This window comes from Manacus candei, unplaced genomic scaffold (genome assembly GCF_025592945.1).
Source record: "Manacus candei isolate 608988 ecotype Guabito, Panama unplaced genomic scaffold, ASM2559294v1 h1tg000053l, whole genome shotgun sequence".
NCBI lineage: Eukaryota > Metazoa > Chordata > Aves > Passeriformes > Pipridae > Manacus > Manacus candei.
This window is the reverse complement of record NW_026138101.1, coordinates 2344573-2369778: the sequence shown is the minus strand read 5'-3', so window position 1 is coordinate 2369778 and position 25206 is coordinate 2344573. Positions and strand designations below refer to the sequence as shown.

Below are 25206 nucleotides of genomic sequence, written 5' to 3'. Positions count from 1 at the left end.
ACTCTTCACAGGTGTAAATAACCACATTGGACATCTGTGGAGGAGGGGAAAGGAGCAGGAGGAAAAAGACTCTAGCTGTTACCTTCAGAGTGTTAGTTGAGGGTCATCACAGATGAGCTGCAAATTTCCAGCTCACCCCCATTAGGGAGCAGATCCCATTTCCAGTGGAAGGCTGAGGACAGGCAGCTCAGCCTAGGAACACCCACACAAAGGAAGAGTTTTTTCACAATTCTTGCCCCACTGAGCTCCATGGCCTGAGCCACCTTCTCCAGGAACTCGACCCAACAGCCGGGACCATCCATTTAAAGCTGGACTGTCCTGCCCTGGTTAAACCTGGGCTGTGAAATGGCACAGAGCAGGATTGGTTTGTACACACATCTAACATGTCCAGGGTGGGAATGCTCACAGAAAAGTTCCCTGCACACATCTTGGAAAGTTCTTTCTCCCATCTAAAAACCCTCACAAAGCCTGAGCCTGAAGTTTAGACAAAACCCTCACCTGTGGCATTAAGAGACAAGCCCTGCCAAGCAAGGCCTGCTGGAGTGGTTGGAAGGACTTTCCCCCAGCCTTCAGCCCTGCCTTTCTCCCAGCTGTTGGCAGCTGGGGCAGGGGCTGCACGTTGGACACACACAGGTGAACCAAAGGAGACACATTTGAGCTGACTTTGAGCTCAAAGGGCTGACAAAAATATAGGACATTGAAAGATGGCAACGTCCCACCGAGGAACACAGCAGCAAAAAGGAGATTATCTCTTCAAACACCACCTTCCCTCCACCATGATTTATGGACTGGAAACACTGTCTGACCAAAGAATAACGAGATGGGAAACTCATGTCACTCACTGTGAAGGATTCTGTCACTCATGGGGAGAACCAAGTCCTGCTGAGCTTCAGTTCTGAAAGCAAATTCCCCATGTATTCTGCTCAATCCCTCCATCTGAGACTCCTAAAGAAAGAGGAATGGGAAGACTGTCAGCTTGCAGCTTATGGAGGAAAATCACAACACATCTTTCCTGTCTGCAGAAAGTTCTAAATGATCTTCCATCCTTATCACAGCACTAATTCCCAGAAACCCTGCAGAACTCTCCAGAGCACTGTTTTATTTACCCAGCACTCCTCCATCAAAAACTGGCTTTAAAAAATAAACTAATAAATTCTAGTTACAAATAGACATTTCTTTGTCCATTCTCGTGCTCCCAAACCCAAACACCTCTTTGGTTTTCTGTGTGGACATCCCTGGGAAATGTGAGATCCACAGGTCATTCCAGTTTACATGCTTTGAACCTACTGAACCCATCAGGAGAGTAAGAGACCAAACAAAATGACACATGCAGTGGCACCACAAGACTAATACAATTGCTGGTTAAGTAGCAGAAAAATCTGAACACTTTACAGCTTGGTGGTTTGTTGTATGAAGGCTCTTCACCTAAGAATGTGAGTTATTGTGGAGAATTTTATTTATATAGTCTGTTCAATTTTTATGCAGAAAGCATTAGCAGAGACTGTTTTAAATAATTTCAGATACTCAGCACTAAATAAGTGGCTCACTTTCAAGAACCAACCAAGAAAAAACATTCCACAGAATGTCATCTATTCCTTTAGAAGGGGAGTTGTATTTCATCAGCATGGATGCTTAAGTGGAATAAGGCTCAGTATGGGGACTGTTTTCAGCAATAGTTGTTAATTAAGTAGTAAAGTACTAATAAAATGTTTAGGCAGGTTGCATTTAAATAAGACTATAATGATATGTAATTACTCAAAAAGAGTGCCAAAACCATTCTGCAATAGACTGTGTTCAGTTTTCATGCCCTGCCCAAATCCATTTGAAAACAGAAAGGATTCCAATGTCCACTGTACAGTGGCCAGGGCACAGGCAAGCTGGGAAACTTCTGCTCTCAGCCACAGAGGAGGACCTTTATTTAAAAGCAAACTCTTAAGTTTCTCTAACAGAAGCTACAGAAATTAAAAGAAAATATTCTTAACACACACAGGAACAAATAAACACAGAGCAGCAGCAGGGCCAGGAGCTCTTCTGCACGGTCCTCACGAAAACCCACCAGGAAAACAAGGAAGAGGCTGTGAGGAAGCACAATCCTCCCTGAACTCCCCACGGGGCCACAGCAGGAACCTGGCCCAGCAGGACACCCCGGAGGGGGAGGCATTCAGTTCTGAAGGAAACTTGGGGCAAAAGGTACCAAAATGCTCTGCTGCAGAGAGGTGTGGGGAGAGAGGTGCAATTCTCTGTTCTGGGTCAGCAGAAAAAGTGCAGGAGGCAAAAGGGACTTGGCACAGCCAGGAAAACTTTCAACCAAAGGAAGATGCAAATATTTAAAACTGAGAAATGTGTCAGTGGAGATAAAGGCTCAGCAGAAAAAATAAAGATGAAGTTGAAATGCACAAAACTGCCATCATAGCAGAAATTAAATAAAAGTACTGGGGAGAGAAGTGTTTGTATCTTAGATATAATTTATATTATTATCTCTAGAAAATAAAAACCAGCACCACCAAGTACAGAGAAATTTTGATTTTCTAAAGGCTCCTTTTACTGATGACAGTAGCTCTTCACCTGTGGTATAAAGTAGCAAGTAGTTGACAGTCTAGTAAGTCCCAAAGTTGCTTGCAGAATCTTTATATTCTTTACAAATCTTTCTATTCCTCAATAATAGCCATTAGTGTCTTTTAGACTAATTAACAACAGGCTGCTGCAAACATGGTCCTGTTTGTTTTTAAATCAAATCAGAGTAACATTCCTGTGATTACTATGATGACAAATAGTTTATAAATACACATCATAATCCTGAAAATTTTAATTTTACTGTATGTTAAGCTAAAGCCTGGCAGGCCCTTCCAACTTAAACCACTTGATGATTTGCAAACTAACACGGTGCATCTCTGCCCCACTAAACCCATTTCCTGAGGGCACAATTCCACTTGTTTTTCAGGTGACCTGTGGAATGGTGTTGTGGCAGCACCGGGGCTCCTTCCACGGCGAAGAAAACCAGGCATCTCCTCGTGGGATTTTTTCGACCTTTGCATCAATGGGAATCAGGTGCCAAATTTACAAAGCTGCTTTGAGAACCTGCCTTTTGTGCCTTCCCTGGCAACCTTTTCTGTGTCCTGGCCAAGCCTTTGTTCACCTGGAATTGTGCCAGAAGGCCCCTTTAAAATACCAAATTCCCTGGGTTTGGGAGCACTGCCTGACTCCACAGTGCCCATTTAGCCCATGCTCAGTAATGCAGCTTTCAGTCACACTCTTAACATGTCCACGGGTTTAAAACCATTCTTTATTGAAAACAAACCTTCCTATCACCTTGCAAAAAACAGAGGTAGGATTTGCAGGGACTTGGATTATTTTTGCCTACGTATGACTTGCAGATGATCTACAAAAACACTAAACCACAGGCTTGGGTTTCAAATTAAAGCAGCTGACCACAGGTTACACACATGAAAATAACTATCTTTTTAAAACAGGAGAAAGGTCCTGTTCATTTGACAAGAATGGGACATTATTTTAGAGATTCCAGTCTTACAACTAGAAAAATAGGTCATCTTCAACTGATATAAAAAGATTTATAACCAACCAAGAACAAAAATCCAAACCCACAGGCTTGGAGTGAGGTTCTCACCCTGTAAGTCAATTAATGCTCTAAAATATCCTCATTTCTACTCTGCAAGACCTCACAATTTTCACTGTGGAAAACCTGTGCTTTGAGCACTAAGGAAGATGACATTTATATTATGGGAGTTAGATATGCAGTGGGTTAATGTTCTACTTTGTGAGCACATTACCAAGAAAGAACCTTCCCTTGGCACAAAAGGCACTCTTTTTCCTTTGCATTCAGAAAGCTGATTTCCCCATGTAACTGAGTCATCAAGGAGACTGAGCAGCACCAGCCAAGAAATAAAGATTATGGCATCTGCTGCTGCTCCATTCTGCCCTTGCTTTGGCTCAAACCCCTTTGTACTCAGGCACCACACTCCCTCCAGGATTCCTCCTGTCCAACGTGCACAGAGGTTTGGTCTCCAGATGTGATGATCCACAAGGTGGATCCACTCGCTGTGGGTCACACAAACCTTAAGGTTCAGGCATTGCAATGCCAGACAATACAAGATCTGAATTAACAACGTGCAGAATTAGAGCACAGATTCAGGCCATCATTTGATATTAATATATCAAATATTGGTGTTATTTGATTTGCTATATTTGTTGCCAGACAGGCCCCTAGAATCCAGAAGTTCATTTTCTGCAGAATTCTCTGTTAAATTTTTAGGAGAATGATGTCTTCCTTTATTTCATGTGGTATTATATAGCCAGTGCTTAGCTACAGAGCAGGATGTTACATGCTGTCAGCTTAGAGCAGTGTCAGTTAAATTCAAGGAACCTTCCCAGACTGATTAGTAAATAACACTAAGTCATGTAATTAAAACAAAACCAAAACAGTAGGAGCACTGTGATACTGCATTGTCACTATAATCTGACAGAGGTTTGGGATATTTATAGCCACAGTCAGAGGTCAGACATGCTGCTTGTTTGTGTAAAATACAGCCAAGCAAAAAGGAAAACTTCTCCCACTGAAGAACTCCTAAAACTGAGCAGAGAGTTGGAAAATTCACCCGTTCCAGTGTGGCAGCAAAGTGACCAGTAACCCCAAATCCTTTTCCCTTTTTCTTTCCCAGTCTTGGGTGTTGGTGCTAAGGGACTTGGCACTGTTAGATCACGTGTTAAGGTTGGACTCCATGGTCTTAAAGGTCTTTTCCAGCCTAAATGATCCTATGGTTCTATTACAACAGAGATAAGATCCTAAACCCAGATTTGTCTCTGTTGCCAAGACGCTGTGGTAACACAGACAAAGACAGTTCCTGCCCAAGAAGGAGGAAAATTCCCCATCAGAAATGCTGCTATACATGGAAATTTAATATTGGGCTTGCTGTACTAAAATCAATAAGAGGTTTTTCACCAACTGGAATGGAAATAGGATCAAGCCCAGAGATGGGAGATGTGCCAGCTTTGCTCAGCAGTCTCTGCCCAGGCCTTGCACAGTGTCATTTATTACAATCAGCACATCAGAGGGAGGTCTTTAGGATCAATACAAGGCAAAAAGAGATGCAGTAAGTTTGTATGAGATGTAAAAATGGCTTTTGAAGCTGGGGATCAAGAGACAATGAGACAAAAGACAAGCAGGAAGGAGCACAGGTTGGCAGCTGATACAAATCATTACAAGTCCAAGAGAACTGTGAAACATCTCCCTGAAAACAGGGCTTAGAAACCAACAGGGTAAAGCACAAGGAATGAAGAGGTTGAAAATGGGGTTTTACTCCAAGAAAAGAGGATGGCTGAGTGCTTTTTTTTTTATATATAAAGGTAATTAGGAGAAATAAAATGTTTCTCTCAAAACTGAGACTTGGAATTACTCAATGGATTTGTTGTCAGTGAAAGGCTTTTGGTGAGAGAGCTTTTAGTGATGTGAAGGGAAGTAGGAACCAGCCTGAACACGAGGGACAGGGTAATGGACTGATTAATTTACATAGTATTTTGAAGCCTGTAAACAACAATTGTTAAAATAAGCCCAGAAATTTAGAAATACTGAGCATTGAGTGTTCTCAGAGTGCACAGTGACATCAGTAGGCACAGGAGCCGTTTGTGGCTATCACATGATTGATTTTCACGTTCATTTTTACGAACAGCATTTGATTTAAAAAATATAAAGATACTTCCACTGTGACCGACAGCAAGACAAATGAATTAGGGGCTGCAAGCCAAAGAGCCTATTTTATCTCAAGAGAAGGGCTGCTTACTCATCTCTAGTCAACAGCCCCTTTTAAACACACTGAAAGTAATTTTAAAACCCCCAAGGAATGATGGAATTTAAATGATTTGTGAGGGTGGAAGACTGAGAGGTTTTGCTACATGACCAGTTATTTACCAGAAAAATATCAGATGCTCTATTGCATTGTTTAATCATATTTATGGGAAATTTATTTTTTGCCCCAGTGAAACTCCAGCCAATAGAGCTGAGCTCAGACACATCACAGCAGGTCCAATTTGCTCTTCTCGTGGTCACAAACGCATTTCTGAATGAATCAGAACATTCAAATCATCCCAGTGAATCAGCTGGTCCTTCCAAAGAAGTTCAGATGAATTCCAATGAATCAGCCAACTTACAGAGAGGAAACAAGTGAGCAGGTTAAGGTGGTGGGTTTGGCTGGGGGAGATCCAGGTTGAATCCTCTGCTCCAGCCAAACGTGGGGTGACCTGGGAACTGCTTCTGGTCTCAGCCTGCAAAGACAGTCAGGCACTTTCCACTGCAATTCCCAAACCAGACTGAATCCATGAAGCCCCCAACTCCACCAGCAGTTTCCTCTTCTATCCAAATTATCACACTAAACCCCAAAACTGTGCTCAACTGTTCAAGTCAAGAGAGAGACAATAAAACCACGAGCTTTCTAAAAAGCTCAGATATCAGAGGGGAACGGAGATATATTTTTGTTCTATACATGCACATCACTCCACACTTGTGTTAAATATCTTTTTCTGAGATATTAAAGTTCCTCTGAAAAACAAACAACATCCCACAGACCAACCATTCATCCATCCATGAGAGAAACTCAAATTTCCTGCTCCACAGTTAAGCAAATGCAAAATAAAGTGACTAAGAAATTAGTCACTGAACAAGTCTATTTGTAAATAAATTATACACATTGCACGAGTGGTGTCTACAAATCTCTCCTTGGAAAGGGCTTAACTCTATGGACTGAGAACAGGTGCAATCCAGGCTCATTTCCACAGGTCAGGATTAGAGCCTTGGACCTCCTGCTGAAATCCCAACCATTTGACCTGCACTGGAGCAGACCCTGAGCAGAGACCAGGCTGATCCTCTCCAGGGAATCTACCAAGGATATAAAGAACGAAATATTAAAAGGAAAATGAAGTCCCCAAAGTCCTTTACTCTAAAGTCAGATCCTATCTGTGGATGTGGGTGAACCTCAGCATTTAGCTCCAACACAAGGCACAGAGCTGCAAGGGAGCACAAATTTCCATCTGGGCACAACTCCAATTTTATATTAATAAACTGGCTCTTTTTTGTAAACAGAATCAATATCCTGTTTAAAAGTGATTCTCAGAAGAGCAGGAAATTAGAAAATATTAGTATTAAATTAATCAAACTTCTCTTCATGAAATATTGTTACTGCTAATGGATACATTTATTTTTTGGTTTTTTCAGTGTATATACACACACATTGAAAATGTTACCCTAAACATATGAACTATGTGCCCATCTGAGATATACAAAACCTCCACATTTCCTTCTTACTAATGGTGGTTCCATGAACACTAAATAAATGCAATTTCTACTTTCAGAGATTATGAATTTTAAATAGGATACAATTTTTCAGGTTGAATCACACAGAATAAGTTTCTTTTTGCTCTTTAGCATTTCTCAACAATCTTAGATGTGCCTCTAAGAGTAAGAAGATGGGGAAAACATTCTGGGAAGCAGAGATTTCCTAAAACATTTTATTTTATTAGTGGTGAACCAAGTCCCCATTTCCCTGTCCTTGTCAGGAGACATCAGTTCCATCACTGGAGGCACTCTGGTCCTTGGCTGGCATTTTTACACAGCTCAGGAATTTCTAAGCTCTCTACAGTTCTTCTTTTCCAGAAGGGTAAAAACAGTTCCCAGTTTAGAAGAAATGTATCCAGGACAGAAAGAGGCCTCCCTGGGGAAAGAGCAATGAAAGCAGGGACAAGGAGGAAGGGCACAACAGTGAAAGGGGGGGAGGTTTTGGGGAACAAAATGTCCAGAAAGATCAGTAATGTGGTTTGGCTTGGAACCCTGATGAATATTAAATGCACTCAGAAATTATTATATGGCCTGAATGTGGATAAGGAACACGGACAGAAGAGAGGGAAAGAAAGATTTTGTAGTCTTTCTCAAAATCTAAAATCATACAGAGTCTTCTTCTAAGATGAGAAAAATATCTGCTGAAAATAAATTAGTTTATAAAACAGGCTGACTGTGCAAGTCTAAATTTAACTATAGCATTCATTGCCACACTTTAAAACACATCACACCCAGGGAAGGTTGGTTATTTACTCCACCCAGATCATTCTAGATCTCAAAGCTTTGCTCCCTTGCTGCTATTTTAACTTTTGAACTGAAGAGTTTTTTTGGTATAACCTGGGAGGGAAGTTCCCACTTGAGAAGAAAACACCTGGAAATATCAACTGCAGAAACCAAACACCATCTCAAGAATCCTTTGCAAGACTGAAGTGGTGTTTTATTTACTGAGCCTTTTCCCTTTTGTGCCTGCACATTCATTTTATGAGGTCTCCTGGAAGCCCGGGGGGAGAGTTCATTGGGATGCCTTTGAAGCAAAAAGCCAACATTTTTAACTGTGTGTGTGCAAGATCAGCTGTGAATCCCCATGTCCTGTCCTGATCACTGCTGACTGCCCTGGGAGTGGGAGAGAGCTGTGACAGTTCATTGAATTACTCATTCACCCCAACAGACACTTGGGCTTTTATTACAACGTGCAGAATTCACTCAGGGCAAAGAGAGTAAAGCTACTCACAGCCTTCAACATTTCTACCCTTCCACTAACATACTTCAACAGCTTCACATCATCCCTCTCCTCTCTGTTCACCTTTAAAAGGTTTAGGTGTTCATACCACCCAAACTGGAGATTTATGTCCTCAAAACTGGGTACATGAATCTCTGAGTTCCAGTTTGCAGCTCCCAACTTACACACACAAGTAAAAATGCCCACAAATTAAAATATAAGGACTAGAGTTGCTCAGCTGTACTTGCATATTTAGCAAGTGCACAAATAAAGTCAATTTGTTCCAGAAAAGGGAAACATAAACTACAGGCTCTCCCTTGAACATCCTGCAAATGAAATCACAGAGCATGGACAAGTTTCTCTCCTGTTGGGCTCTACTTTTCATAAGTGTTTTAAAATAAATACTAAACAGTCATTGCTTAATGCACCTTAAATATGCCTTTGGGATGCTCCATGGACAACTGCAGAAAGTCACTAGTGCCACCACGTACTCAATACATTTGAAATACTGACTTCCATTAAAATATCATTATTTTCTATTGTTACCTCTGTCAGCAATAATAGCCAAAGAATATTTGTATTTTAAAAAATTCTGTCCTCTGTGTCATTGAATAAGACTTCAATACAGCTCTTCAATCAGTGCAATACAATAGCCACAGAGACACTGTATTTTTTTTTCTACAGTCACAACCTCCAGTAAAACCCCTGAATGGGTAGAGAACTTGTTAAATACTAAAATGCCAGGATGCCTCATTATTTTTATGCACTGAAGAAAGTAAAGGGATATAAATACAGCCAAAGGTTAAACCAAACTGTCCTATTTTATACACAAATGCAGGGTGGACATGGCAGCAGATTTTATGTATGAGACTACACACAGCAACACACAGACTGGGCAGGGAAAACTGGATTTTTCACACCTTGAAACAAAAATCCAACTTGTCTTCCACAGCCTGAGCTAAGAGCACCCTGGTTGCAGCAGTTCCATGATCTTGTTCCAGGTACAAGGTATGATCTCCCACAGAAAGCCAGTCTGGGAAGGAGGGTTCATCCCAAAAAGTACTAAGGGGTTACACCAAGTCACTGGGATCACATTTAGGAATAATGTTGTGCCTGGTTATTTGCTTTATACTTTAAGGCAACCAGTCATTACAGATGAAGCCCAACAAAGCCTCCTGCACTGTCCCATGCTCGGGAATTTCCTGGCCCCAGCTGAGCTCCAGGAACTCTCCTGTCCTGGCAGCCCCAAGGAACAGCCTGGCAGGGCAGCTCTGCTTTCCTTTCAGCTGAGGATGCCTTTGCCAGACTTTACACATCCCTGCCAGTCTGGCTGCACGGAGGAGAACAGCACAGAAATAGGGAAAAGGACTAAAACACATTTCACAGGATAAGGCTTTTCAGTGGGAAGGGAAAGAAGAGAACTTGGGAGGTGCTATGCAAGGTGCCAGCAGAAGTAGTATTTGGAGAAACATCCCATACATTATGTAGTATCATCTGGCCCTAGATTATGTCATTCCACAATATTCTTTTCCACACTCCCTGTTGCTCAGGACAGATCCAGGCAGGGCTTGGTTTGCTTAGAGGAAAAGCCTCCCATGTTATTGCTGAAGGTCAGGAGCTCATTTGAAACAATTTCTTTTGAAGCAAATTTGTTCCTCCTTCTGAGTGGGGATCCTTGGTTACAATGTCTCTGAATACTGAGGAGCTGCACTGGAAGCTGTTCCCTGCTCCTGGAGTTACCTTGGGTCCCAGGTATCCCCATTTAGGCCACCAGCACTGGTGTAAACTCTCATTCATTTCCTTTGGTACAGTTTATTACCTGTAAAATGGGGACAGTCCTCACATCTCACAGACTGCCCTGAAATAAAATGATAATTACAGAACAAACACACAAGAAAGCCTCTGAAGGAATTAATCTTCTTGTCTATGTGGCTGAGTGGGAATGTTGTGGGTAGGTCACCTGAAAAATCAGAGAAGAACAAAATACCAAGTTGCTGGGCATGTTAATGGCAGGAAGTTCACACACAAATTTCACTCTTGAAATGACTCCCTTGCCAGCAAATCTCACAACGTGCTTTCAGCAATTTGCATAGAACACTTCCAGAAGGGACACCTCTCACCATTAGGCTCAGCTGACACTTAAACCTACAATAAACTGGAAACAAGCAATCAAAGTTTCAGGTTTTTGATGGAGGCATGCACATCCTAAAATTCATTTATTTTCTGAGCACGGCAAGTTAGGCTGCAGAGTGTTTCACACAGCAGATCTTCCTCAATGACACCACTTTTCTCATCAGAGTTTATTTCCCTGTAACTCTCTCTCTGCTCCACAAGGAGCAAGAAGTGCAGATGAATGCTGGCTGTTGCAGAGAAGAAATTATCCATGAAGCAACACTAAAACCTCCAAAAATAACTTGCTCCTTCTGAACTCTGACTATGAGTACTTCAGAAAACACACACACACTCCTGGAGAACCATGTGTTTATGACTGGAAGCTGTGGCTTCCTCACACAGTCTCTGTACACGGGTGTTATCAGCATCTGCAAGAACAGTTTTCGGGGCTGCTGAAAGGAGGAGGAAGAAGCACAATGTGGAACAGAAAAAGGATGTGCACTGCTTATTACATTAAAAACCAGCTGTGGATGGGTGCATCCATGTGCAGGGATTGCTGCAGCAAAGCTGCAACCACAGATGAAATTTAACTGATTTTTTTCAGCCTCCACAGTCCTCAGGTAACACAAGAGTTTTACTTCCCCTTTCTGATGCGCCCTAAAGCTTCCTGGATCCCGAGCTCATGGTCTTCTCAGCAGAATTTAGGATGAACCCAAAGCCTCCTGTTACACCCAGCTGCCCTTCATCAGACCTACCAGGAGGCACCAATATTCAAAGAGATGTACTGCAAGGACTCTGAGCTGTTTGCAGCATTTACAAGATCACAAAGTCAGCTCAGTTTACATATTTCCCTTAATTCTTTATGTCTCATTTCAGAATGTGAGAGCTGGGGTAGATAAGAATGACTTTACAGAAGACTTGGGCTGGTTTGGGGGTAACCACAGTACTTTGTCATGAAATTTTTATACAAGGAAAGCCAAAGCAAAAGAACATAATATAAAAAAAATCACTAACTCAATTTCTTGTTTCTTACTGACCTGTAGGAAGCAATACCAGATTTTTACCAGTCTGTATCATCTGCCAAAAATAACACTACTCTCTCCTCTTATCAATCAAGCACATCAACACTCAATATCCTCTTATAGGTGTGAGTGAACCCAGCAGGAAGCTGAGAACACAACAATTTCCCAAACCAGGTTTCTCAGGTTTAAATCCAACCCCTGCTGTCAGCTCAGACTTGTGTCATTCTCCCAGCCCGAATGAAGCTCAAAGGCAGTGCTTGGATTGGCTCTTCTTCCTCCTAAACTGCTCAAATAACATTTATCTGGCTTTTTTTTTTTAAATGTAGATATTTGCAAGTCATTTTTGCAAGCAAGATAAAAATAAACACTCATGGCATCAAATATTGTAAGGAAAATTCTTCCCAACAAGATCCCCAAGTTGCACATTCTATACCAGGATCTACTAAAATCTATGGAGCTGGGAGAATTTACATCCATGGAGAATCCTGCTCATTATATAATTCTACTAAAATATTTTTTCCCTTGGTCACGTAACAAATATCAAACCTAGGATGCTTTAATTTGGAAGGTCCTCTAGTGTGCACTACACTGCAGAAGGTATTGAACCCTCTGACAAACAAAGCAGCCAAATGAAATAGTGCCACTAATTTTGAGAATGTGCAGCTGATTTTTATCACATTTCAATAATGCTTCTAATCTCCCATCATAAAATATAAACCAGCTCTCTGAAAGGCTAAATAAGCAACTTCAGCTGCTATGATCTGCATAAAGACTCTGCTTTAATAAAAGATATTTGCTCCCATAATTTTTAATACATCAGTGTATGCTGTGCTAGATAATAATTTATCCAAGTTTTAATTTCCAAGCTCTGTGCTGTTGACATTTAACAGTATTTTCTGAAAAAGAAAACCAAGAACGGAAAAATGACAACAAAGAGAATGGTGAAGATAAAGATCTAAGAAAATCTTTCTGTCAATTTTTTAACCTGCCTTAAGTATGTTTTATGTTGGGTGTACTGAACTCCTGCAATGACAGGAGTTCAGATTAATTAATTATCTTATTACTTTCATCATAATAATATTTATAACAGACAAGCTGCTCCAGAGCTTCCCTGAGCTCCTGGTGGGATGGTTCAGCACTGTGGAGAGACCCAGCACTCACTCATAGCCAGGCTTCCTCCAAAACTCTGGTGGCAGGGCTGAAGAAAAGAAATAAGAGCTCACATTTATGTTATAATTTCATCTTTTCTGTTGAAACAATGTCATGGGTTCTTAATCAATGTCTTCTTAAGACTCAAGGTGACCAGAGTGGCAATACCATAAAACAACTTCTGCCACCTGCTCCCCTCTGCTTTATCTTATTACAGATCCTTGACCAAGAGATGGGAAGACAAGGTAGATGGGCCTATTAATTCCTGGAGAAACAAGTCATTTAACTAAAGGGAAAAAAAAGAAAATAAAGAGCAGCACATTCTCCAAATCTTCTTGCAAACCAAAGATCTCTGCCAATCCTTTAACTCACAGGATGTTCCAGTGCATTTTTCTGAGACGTATCACAGCAAAACTTCCCTGTGCTCTGTATTCCAATAAACTAAAATATTGTAGCTGCCAAACAGGAAAGGATAAGAAATAATAAGAAATGAACATGTAGAGCTTTCTACACCCAATGGACACCCAAGGGCTCTGCAGGCAGCCACCTCATCCACTGGATCCTTAGTCCAGCACTGCAGAGAGGAAGGGAGGCTGTGGACAAACACCCACCTTGGGAACAGATTTGTGAGTGGAAAAGGTTTGTCCCCAGATGTTCATCACCACCAGTGCAGAGGTTCCTGCCCCTCACAGCAGCTCCCAGCTCTTCACTTGAACTGGCACCAAAACCCTTTCACAAGGGTGGTGGATCAGCACAGCCCTGCCCCTGGATGCTGTCAGAGGAATTCAGTGCAAGGAGAGCATCCCCTGCCCTTCCCCCTCCACTCCTCCTCTCCCTCATGCAAGAAACAGCACTTAACTGACCCCTTCAGGCATCACAGGATGCTAAACAGACAAATAATGATTTTTTTATTGAACAAGGGAGAAAATGGGGGAAGGGAGAAAGCAGGAAGGCCTTCTCCAGCTGCAATCCTGGTGTCTCCAGAGTTACAGTAACCAGGAAGCCACAGCTTTATCTTTAGTACACAAATGGGAGAAGGAAGGGTAATTTATCCCACCTGATGAGAAATATTATATTTCCTCTTCAACAGATAAAACACAGAATGGGCCAGAAAAGAGTAGGCTAAGTGTACTGCAAGACAGCTCTAAACTATCTCGGGGCTTCCTCTCTTTTAAGATCAAGATCTCCTATTCTTCCCATGACAAGAAAATCTTTTACTATGCAACCATTTAGAAAGACTATTCAAATTGTTTTACTTTCCATTTTTCAAACCTGAAACACCAGAATGAATAATTAGAAGAGTGTTCACTCTTGGTATTAGTTTTAGGGCCCCCTAGGGCAAGCTGTTTAATTCTTGTCTTCCAGGCTAAAAACTATTTTTCCTTCTGGAGAAGCAGCTCAGAGAATGGCATCAGTTTGATCAAGAAAGATTTGAAATATAGAATAAAAAGAATCCTTCATTATGGGCAGATGCTAGGAATCTCTTCCCCCCACCTCTTTTTTTCTGTCTTTCAGGAAGACAAATCACCAGGAGTTTAGACATATAAAAAATAACAGCAGCATCAATTTTGAAGCAATGTGTATTTCAGTAGACAGCACATCAGTCAGTTTGGTTTATAGAACCTGAGAAATGATGTTTTAACTTTTACTATTGCTTCTGTCACTGTAGAAAAGATGTAGTTTCCCTGCTTTGGAGTACAACAGATAATACTGTCATATTCAAAATTATACTTATTGCTTATGCATATAATAACTACAACATTTGTCCTGCATTTAATTTTATGCCTGTGTTCCAGTGTTTGCTTGGTTAAAAGGAAAAGACAGACAGAAAAAACAGTGCATGTGTGTTCTGGATGTAAGTGCATTCCTTAATGTGCAGTGTCTAATTTGTGGAAAGAAAACCAAACAAAAGGTAGAGCTGCTGTGTATTTTAGGAAAGGTAATTCAAAAGCCTTGTAATATTAACCTAAAAGCTAATTACACCTTAGCTATGGCAAGTGCATTTCTGTAACACAATGGCAACAAGCTCATACCAAAACTTTCTGAGCTCTTCACTTTCTCCTGCCACTGCATAAATAACTGTTTTATGAAGTGGTGATGGTCTTTTTTAATATCACTAACATGTTTTAATGCATTCTGGGTAAATATTGCAGTGACTCACAACCAGAATTGCTTAACTCCATGTCTTAACTCCCAGTATACCATTCCAGAAACATTATTTCACTCTTCCTCTTTGAAAGTTGGCTAACAAATAAAATGTTTTAAGTGCCAAAACATTAACATTAGGCCAGAAATGCATTTTTCAGCCAGTCAAACAACGGAAAACCTGGAAAGAACATGTACAAGTAGCATTGTAGCAGGATCAATAACATCCAGAGGACAAGAGGAGAACAGATCCCTGAGGGTCAGTCTGCTTGAGCTCCCTGACAATCAGCAAGGTGTAGGTACAACCTGTATCCCTGGCAGTTGAGGCACTTCACAAATATAGTGCCCTGGAACAACATATTCTTTGGTCCTGATGGAAGGAACTCCTTTAAACAACACTCACTCCCCAAAAAATCCCTGCTGTACACAGCCTTGCAAATTATTGCTGTTGCTCCATGTGTTTGAAAAATGACAATAAACACTCAGGGTTTCACGTGCTTCCTTATCCCTTTGCCTCAGCTGCTTCATTGTGGGCTCTTCACAGCAGAAGCTGGGGGAGGTCTTTCAATGCTCTAATGGAAAGTGCTAAACCAAATATGGCTTTGAGCACTGCTTTATTTTCAAAACAGTAAAAGTCTACTTCATCCAAACACTGCTTGCTTGATCAAGAAAAAAAGCACTGTCTAGAATCTCCTCCTTTTCTGCTTCTTTGCTGTAAGATTAGTAAACCCTTCACTGGGTTCAGCCCTAAAATGTATTGGACTCAAAAAGGACTCCTAATAAGCCTTCCTGAAGATGCCACTCTTCCCTGCACTCTCTGACTTTCTGCTGCTGACTCTTCCTTGCTTTGCCCACTCCCGGTTTCCTGGTGTGTGACGTGTCCTGTGCGCATTTCCTCCTCTACCCCGAGTTCTTCAAAGCTGCTGCTGTTTGCACCAGAGCAAGTGCAGTGCTCAGGATCCACTCACAGGGTAGGGAAGGAAACAAGGAAAAACAAAGGAAGACAATCTGACTCAGACTGGCTGTGAATAGACACCAGTGAGCAGCAGCATTCCCGGTCCTGGCCCTGCCAGCAGCGTGTCCTGCTGTCCTACAGAACAGATCGGTCCCTTCTCCCGCTGCCAGAAATCCCTCCCTGTCCTCTCGCTGCCTGGCTGGCCCTGATCTGATATTTTAACTCTAAACCCCTCAAATTTTGCACTACTGTCCCAAAGAACGGGCAACTATAGAGACCAGCAGAGAAAAAGAGCCTGGGCTAAATGGTAAAAAGGAGAAAAAACAGTGTGAGTGCCTCTTTCTTCATTCTGAGATGCTTTCCCTGCTTCTCCAGGATTATGGGCTACATTTTTTGTAGGTGTGAACCAACACAGGCTACATCTGCTCACACAGGGCTGGCATCACAAACCCTGTAACCACACCAATCTCTAGGAGGGATTTGCACCCTTCAACTCTTTGTCAGAGCCTCCATCTCCTCAGACAGGCTCAGTAAGCACTGCCCCAAATGCTTCAACCAAACCTGACAAGCTACAAGAAGAAGCTGTGGAAGAGTTCTCTAATCTGACAGAAATAGGTTGCAGGGATGAAAATGGCCACCTGCCCACAAACTACTGGAAACCACAGACAGAACATCTTTGCCAAATTCAGCTGAAGTCTGCACCCATCTCCACCTCCTCATCAATATCCATCAGGATTGTACCCTCCAGCAAAGCTGGATTCACACTCCAGATAGAATTTCTTGGGGAATGTTCATACAGCTGCTGCTGCAATACAGAAACCTCTGGCAGAGATAAGCTCCTGGGAGCAGCAGACTCTGCCAGCAAAATGAGCTTCAGTTTATGGCCCAAGAACCTCTGAAGTGGATGAAATGATGTAAAAGCAGAAACAGTTGTTCTGTGGATCTGGAATTACAGAGCTGCTGATGTGACCAGGATGTGGGACAGTGTACCAGGCAATGCAGAGCAGAGATGGAGGTAAGAAGCAACCTTCTTGGCCCTTCATCCCACGACAGGGAAGCAACTGTGGAAGCAACTTCTTTGATTTAGTGCCATTCTACCTGTACTTTGCACAGGTACAAACTGCTGAACAACAAATTAACAAAGGCCTTTACCCTGGGCCAGAACAAGAGCTGCTGGAGCCACATCTCAGTGCTATTCTCTGCCCTTTCTTGAAACTGTCTCCCCACAACAGCAGCTCCTGTGCCCCAAAACCTGCCTGAAGCACCTAAATCAGCATTTACTCTCCTGAATGAACAGTTATAAGAAGAAAGGGTATCTTCAGGACAGTTTTAGATATGGATACATGCTAACCACTGGCAGTAAGAAAAATCATAAAGCTCTTGAAGAATGATACAGACTTTCCAGGCAAGGAAAGAAGCAACAACAGCTACAGCAGTGAATGCTGAGAAGCCTCTGCTGTCATTTCAAATGTTGTGTTATTTTAATACAATCTTGCTTTTATTTTCACACAGAATCCAGCCCCCTTCCTGCACTGGTTAATTTTATGCCTTCTAGAATGCAGAGAAACACTCAACATTGTGATGAGCACGAGCCCCGCTCCAAAGAACTGGTGATGACATGATATTGTCAGCACCACTTTTAATATCCATTCAGCTGGAATGCTGAACAGGCCAGGGGACCTTCCCCACAGACGTACAGAAATAAAAGGCCTCTGTTTGCTCCTGTAACAAAACCAAGCCATGCATTAAAAGGAGATTCAAAGCAAAAGGAAACTGTACTTCAGAAAAGCCAATGCCAGTGGAGAATCAGGTACATTGTTCCAAGATCAGGCAGCCTTTTGTGGGAGCTGACAGAAGATGCTGCTGTGTCCGAGCCCCTCTGACTCACATCCTTTGTATATTTTCCATACAGAGCCCCTGCTCTCCAGCCCCACTGTCTTTCACATGAATTCACAGGAATCTGATGACACAGGGAAGTTTGCAGCTGGTTTTGGTGGTAAAGTCCCTCCCAGAACATCCACATGCACGTGCTCCTCAGTGCTGAGCACAGTGACCCTCCCCCCAAAATTCAACCTAAAAGCTGCATGGAAAACAGTCCTGTAGACTCGCCTTAAATTCATAATATTTAAGTGAACAGAGCGCTCTCCTTTTTTTCTTTTCAAGGCTAGAAAATGAGGTTATTGTGGACAGCTCAGGTACCCTGTAGATGCTTCTGTGGGGTTTGCACTACCAATTAACTCTCCCAAGTAATGAGGTACAATCCCCCTGAGAATGCCTGCTTCGTCTGTGATACAATCCCCACAGGAATGTGGAAATCAAGAAGCCAAGGTTCAGATTAATGAGATTTTGGTGGGATTTTTTAATATTCTTTGAGAAGCTACAGGAATAAAAATTTGACATGGGAGCCCTTCTACTGTTTTCCTCTCTGGGACAAATGCTATATAATCAGTGCAGAGTGTTTTAACACTAAGAAAGGCAACAATATTTTTTAATCAGTGCCCACATAAAGCTATGTCTATTAAAAAGTTCAGCCAATTTCTGCAGAAAACAATGAAGACAAATGACTGTTGTGAATTAGTTTAGGGCTAGTATAAGGTGGTTCAGTTTCTCACATATTATAGATAGTGAAATTTATAATTTATTCTGGCTTTTATTCACTGCCACTGTAATAAAAAAAAAACCAACAATCTGGCAGCAATATAAATGGTTTCCCATCAACATGAATAGTGTCAGTGTGTGGACCTCTATCTGTTTTCACTTGAGCTCAAGTAAATCAGAAGTTAACCACTTAAATGTGAATTACACTGATACAAGTTTAAGAAGGAAGGAATCAGACCCAGACATTGATTCTGCACGACCTTTGCTAATGAAACCAGCTCTGCCATTGTTTACGAGCTCACTGAACGCTCTCACAATCACTTGGATACAACAAACAGCTCTTGCAGATGGCTGACTGCTAAAGAGGAGGGAAAAAAAGAGGTGTATAATGGCCACACTAAAAGGCTTTGATAACAACACATCAACTTCATAAACTTGTGTCCTGCAGGAACACAAGTGAACATTCAGCCGGCCACAAGTAACAAAGGAAAATGTGGATGACTTCACCAGCCCCCGAGTCTGCTGTGCCCTGATCCAACAGCATGATTCAAAACTGAAATCCAGGAAATTTGTCAACAAGCATTTCCTCAGCTCGGAAGAATCCCCAACTGTTGTGGCTTTTACTCTGCACCCAGCTGGGAGTGTCACCCAGACACTGAAGGGGAGGACACGGAGCAGAGCAGCGCTGTGTTCTACCAATTCCAAATCAATCAAACCAGTCACCGAGCAGAGCCTGAGCCTGTGGCAGGTTTAGCTCCCAACAGGGACAGGAACAGATCCCTGGCATCACACTCAAGCAGCTTCATCCCCTCCTCCTGCACCCAGACCTTCCAGGCTTGTTCAAGCACAGCAGAGCAACCCCTGCCCGAGTCCCAGAGGGGTCCTGAGAAGGGAGACCCTTTGGTGGCTGTGGAAAGAGGTTCTTCAGCAGTGGGAGCTCCATGGAGAACCAAGAACACCATTAGATGAATATTCATTATTCAAAGCAGGATTAAGAAGTAAATGGTGGTTTGAGGATGTAATTTATGAGAGAGAATGACACAATCCTGTACCATTTAAAGAGCACCTTCTCAAACTGCCCCCGTACTTTCACACCCACACTTTTTCCTTTCCCCTAAATGTTGAAGAGCTGGGGAAGAGGCCTCATGCACAGAAACTGCATATGGATCCCTACCCATTTTTTCATCTATTTGTGGAAAAAATCTGAGCTCTGGAATCCACAGGAAAAAAACTGCACACAGAACAAATGACTCCAGGGCACATTTTGCTCCTCTAACCAATGACTGAAGTCATACATGGAGCAACATTTTAGTTTTCTGATCTGGAATCTTCTCATAGAAATACAAAGCTAGTTTTCAATACCAATAAGGGTATTTCATACTGACTTAACATTTTGATTTATCAATGAATTGAATCATTTTCAGTAATTAACGTGTTGAAATGTTATTTCTAAAAACTTCTGATTTTAATCTTATGAACTGCAACATAACCTAAGATCTTTATTCTAGTTCCATCCTTTCAAAATCTACTTTTTGGCAGGTGTTCAAGGCAGCAAGTGTTTCTATAAACTGCAAGTGCAAATATGTCTCACAGAATGCTCTGCAAACAGAGGACTGAGGAGGCATTTAAGAAAACACAACTGAACAAAGCAGTGACCTGGATTACAGGGGTAATTTTGTTTTATACACCAGTATTTAAAAACAGGTTCTTTCTGGCCAAAACTCTATTCTTTCAGAGCATTCTGCTGGGTAATGTAACAGGGAATTGTCTTCATACTCTCAATTTTCTGACTTTTAAGGGCCTCAGTATAACAGAAAATTTAAGGATTTAAAAAAAAAAATTAAACCAGAGAAGTCAAGAAAGAAACCAAATTAAAGCACGTGAAGTCACTCAAAGCACTCTACCCATGGCTGGCAATCCCAGCCATGAGATGAATCCAGCAATGAGATGAAACACAAGGAAATGCAATCAGCCTCCCTAAACTCACATCCCAAGTCAAGAGGACAGTCAGGAACAGAACCCCATTTCTACCTCCTGACCTCAGCACCAAGCTACAGTTCTTAGAAATGGGAAAGAATATTGCCCAAAATCTGTGCCTATAAAAGGCAGGGTGGGAGAGAGCAGTGTCACTGAGGTAAGTCCTTGTTTGTGGGGATTACTGCCTGTCTCCCCAGTACCCCAGTGACCACCTTGTCTGCACCCATAATTAGGGCAAGCCCCTCAGTAACTGCATGAGGTCATGTTTTTCTCTCAAGCAGCAGTAAATTGCCATGCTTGTTATCACTGTCTACGCAGATTGCCTCAAAAATTCGATTATCTCTAAGGCATCCTTTGCTATTTTGTCATTTTCCGTATCACTCTCACTACAGTAGGAAAAAAGGCCAAAAAAATTCAGCATTTAGGGTTTGAGAAACAAAGATATTAATGCATTAAGGGGGGAAAAAGGAGTGAAAGAAGCACATCATCCTGGAATTGCCAATTTTCAGTATCCTTTGAGGATTAGATCCAAGCTTATAATTTCTGTGAGCAATTATCTAAATAGAAATGCTCTAATTGCACTAGGATTGTGTTTTCTCTGGAGTGTTATTTCTTTCAAGTCTCCTGCTGTTTATTTATATTCAGCTAAATAAAAGGTGTGCTGAGTTACCCAGAGATTTACACCACGGTGGGGACGTTACCAGTGGCACCCAGGAGATTGCTGGGGTAGCACAGAAAACCCTCCAGGCTCTTCTAACTTCCTAGAACTAAGCCCGTGCCAGGCTCTGCCTTATAAACTCACAGTTTAATAAAGAAAACAAAGCAACTCTTCCTGGATGATTGCCAGTGAGCTGCTTTGTTGCCTCTGGAATCACTGCCAGCTCGGGGAGAAGCAGGGAAAAAATCAGGTATGATGCACAACTACCCAAGGAAAACAGCTCAGCCAGCTTGGAATTCCATGTGTCTGGAAGCAGCAAACACGTCAGAGGGGAGGCAAAACACAGGCACACACATTGTTCCCTCAGCAGGGACAGCAGGTTACACTGAGCACTTCAAAGTGCCTTGATGGCTGCTATAATCAATATTGGATATTGATTAGATCCACTGAGAAAGGATGTCTCAGTGGCTGCATAATCAATATTGGATATTGATTAGATCCACTGAGAAAGGATGTCTCAATGGTTGCATAATCAATATTGGATATTGATTAGATCCACTGAGAAAGGATGTCTCAATGGCTGCATAATCAATATTAGATATTGATTAGATCCACTGAGAAAGGATGTCTCAGTGGCTGCATAATCAATATTAGATATTGATTAGATCCACTGAGAAAGGATGTCTCAATGGCTGCAAAATCAATATTGGATCCACTGAGAAAGGGAACAGCACTAAGTCAAACAGCCAAGGCATGAAAGACCCAACACTTATGAGAGTTTCATACCCAGAAAAGCAAGAGGGTTGGAAGGGTTGGAAGAGTTGGAAGGCTGGAAGAGCTGGAAGGCTGGAAAGTTGGAAGGGTTGGAAGGGTTGGAAGGTTAGAAAGGTTGGAAGGTTTGGAAGGTTGGAAGGGTGGAAAGTCAGAAGGGTTGTCGTTACACACCTTATGCACCATTGCACAGGAAAAGTTCTGTCTGCCCTAGAGGTCAATAAACCTGTAAGATGTGCAAACATTTGAGGGGAACGCAAAAACTCTCCTGCACAGGGAATTGTGGAGATTGTCTAAAAAGGGCTCCTAGTCCTCCTTCTCCAGAATTCCAGCAAAGTGTCAGAAGGAAGAGCAGTGAGGGGAACCTCGGAGTTCGTTGCATTTGAAAACCAAAATGGATCACGTTCCTCTGGGAAGTCTTAGTGGCAACATCCCGAGGGGTTTGGAATTCTTACAGGGTCAGGCAAGTTTCGTGCCAGAGGAAGTTTCCTGTTGCACATATTAGTATCAAAAGCTACTTACTATCTTCATTTGGGTTTATTTATGTTTATACACAGAAACGGAGAAACAGAAAAAGCAGGAAGGGCCAAAACTAAGAGAGTTTAGAAAAGGATAAAATTCAGGAAATGTATGAGAATTATAGTTTAGGGGCACCAAGTATCAAGTCAGAAATAATTCCCTAAATGAAATGTCACTGCTTTTTCCAAATTCCAATCAAGAATAACCACCTCATACTAACAGCAAAGGAACAATAGCATGTTCCTCCTTTTCCTAATGTGCCATTGTTAATGGAGAACACGACAGGAGGAATAAGTCAAGAGGATCTTTATCCACTTTCATTCTGTTTCTGTGTAGAATAAATTAAGTTTAACCATATGCATCAGAGCAACAACTTTTAGAAGCATGGTTCTGTTCTTACTTCAAACCAAAAAAAGCATGACAAATCACAGAATCATAGAATCACAGAATCATAGAATCATAGAATCAAGTGGGTTGGAAAAGACCTCCAAGATCATCAAGTTCACCCCTTGATCCAACACTGTTGTGATTACTAGACCAATAGGACTTTGTGTACAAGCCTAATTTTTGTACCAAATTTTACCACAAAAAACATGCACAGAGCACTTGTTGATGAGCCACAGGCATCTGTGACACAGGTCCCAAGAATAAAACACAAAAATATGCTAACTAGCAACTAAACCCATACCAGCCAATACATTCCCATCCCTGTCAAGGACTGAAAAACACACATTTCAGAAATACACCTACTTAAAGCTAATTTTCTACGCTGCTGTGAACATCACCATCAGAGAAACAATATCTCCTTGCCTGTCCTTTAACAATGAGGAAGATGACTGTGAGGAAAATAAACATGATCATTTCTTGTCCAAAGCTGTCACTCAGATTGATGGAACAACCGAGTTTTTCCACAGCTGAATTAAAGGAGACACATACCTGGTAATTTTAGTGCTTTTCTCCATTTCTCCAACCGAAGGGAGAAACCTTTAGAGCCTGGGACATCCAACAGCAGAACAGACAAGTCCTGCTTATGCATATGCAAAGCAGGAATTAGTGTCAAAAAAATGCTCTGCAGAAACAGCAGATTCAGAACTGCTCTTGAGAGAAAAACTCCTACTTAACTAACTGGAAGTTTTTCTACTCTAGTGGCTTCGACCAAATCTGTGAATGTCATGTGTTCTGGGACATCTGACTGCTGGCAATCAATTTGGTATTTGAATTTTTACAAAACTATTCGAGGAAGAGGTACTATGTTGAAGGCTCTCAAGATATTTAATAGTATCAACTATGGATTCTGAAGCCACTGTTTGTATCTTAAATTCTGCTTCATCTCTGCTCCATTACTTCCACCTCAGTGGAAGGCAGTTACACGTTGTTTTCCATGTCCTTACTGGGTGCAGCAGCATTGTATTTCTATTTATTATCAGTGCAGTCTCCTCTCCCCCACAAGCTCTTCTGGCTGCTTCAATGCTGCTGACTTTCTCAAATATATTCTTTGAACTGTGCTCCCAATTTCCTGTGAATAAGACCCTCTTCTCTGAAGATGTCTCCTAAGATAGCCTTCTCTTTCTCATACATATTCAAACATCAAATGGAATTTATATGTCTCCCGTATCTCAGTAATTTTTTGCACACTAATAAAAAAAAATCAAGACATTTAAATCAAAAACTGCAGCAGTGTTCCAGTCATAATTCTCACATATACCAGAAAAAAGCTGCCTTCCTGCTGGAATTTCCCCTGGAGTTTGATTTGATAATGCTGCTGATACAACCCAACAGAGAGGCACTGGGGACCTCGTTCACCAGGAACAAACCCAACCTGTTCAGTGTCCAAGGAACAGACAAGCCTGAACAGCTACAGCACCATCAGAAATTATTCATCACCTACATTCATAAACACTCCCTGCTTATGGAGAATATTTTCAATCCCATTCAGAGCAGCAGTGGTATTAAAGAACCAAAGATCCAGGGATGGAAACTGTTTCTTCATTACTGGTCATGCCCTTCCATGCAGAGCAGGCAGGATGTGTGTGTGCAAAAGCAAGCAGTGTATTCCCATTTTATTGTCACATTTTATGCTCTAGAGCAATGGTAGCTTTTTATTTAACTGAAAGAAAATATTTAAAGCCATCACTACCTCCATGAACTGTTCTTCTTTAACATAAATGAAAGGAATTACCATGTTGTCTTGTGAATCCCAGGTTTTCCACACTACTTTTCTGCTATTTTAAACCAGTCTCTAAGTGAAGATGTTTAACTGCAAATGCAGATGTAGCTCTACTGAGTTGGCATTTCAAGGCTCTAGAAACAAGGAAAGCATCAGCTTTGAAAACTTTACCAGTTTACGAAGTTCATGAAAAAAAAGGTCAAAAAGAGATACTGAAATTAAATACACAGAAATAAGTGCAAGGCCATACTAAATGTATGTGCCGTGTTCCACAAAGTCAAGGATCAAATAGGTTTGCATTAAACAAGGGAGGGTGGAAAAATACTTGAGGAAAACAGAAGAACAATGGCATAATTCAGCATATTTATGTTTGGGTCAGATCCAGTTGATTGCTTTGGAAAGGACTCTGCTCAAAGTGAGAGGGGAATGGAGGAAGGGAGTTCAGGAAAGAGGTGGGTGTCTGTCTTTAAAATAAATTATTGGGAGAATGCAATGAGCACTGAATGTATTAACTTGCAGTGAACACTCCAAATATCTTAAAAAATACTGTAGCAGCATCTTCCTTGCCTTGA

General features: G+C 41.6%; 1 long non-coding RNA gene across 2 annotated transcripts in view; it reads right to left on the bottom strand.

The window, feature by feature from the left end:
- Positions 1-25206, bottom strand: part of LOC127477468 (uncharacterized) — a 77953-nt gene that overhangs the window by 46156 nt on the left and 6591 nt on the right. For both annotated transcript variants that reach the window (XR_007906963.1, XR_007906964.1), the window contains exon 2: positions 843-945. This is a non-coding gene — a long non-coding RNA (uncharacterized LOC127477468). The remainder of the gene's footprint in view (positions 1-842; positions 946-25206) is intronic.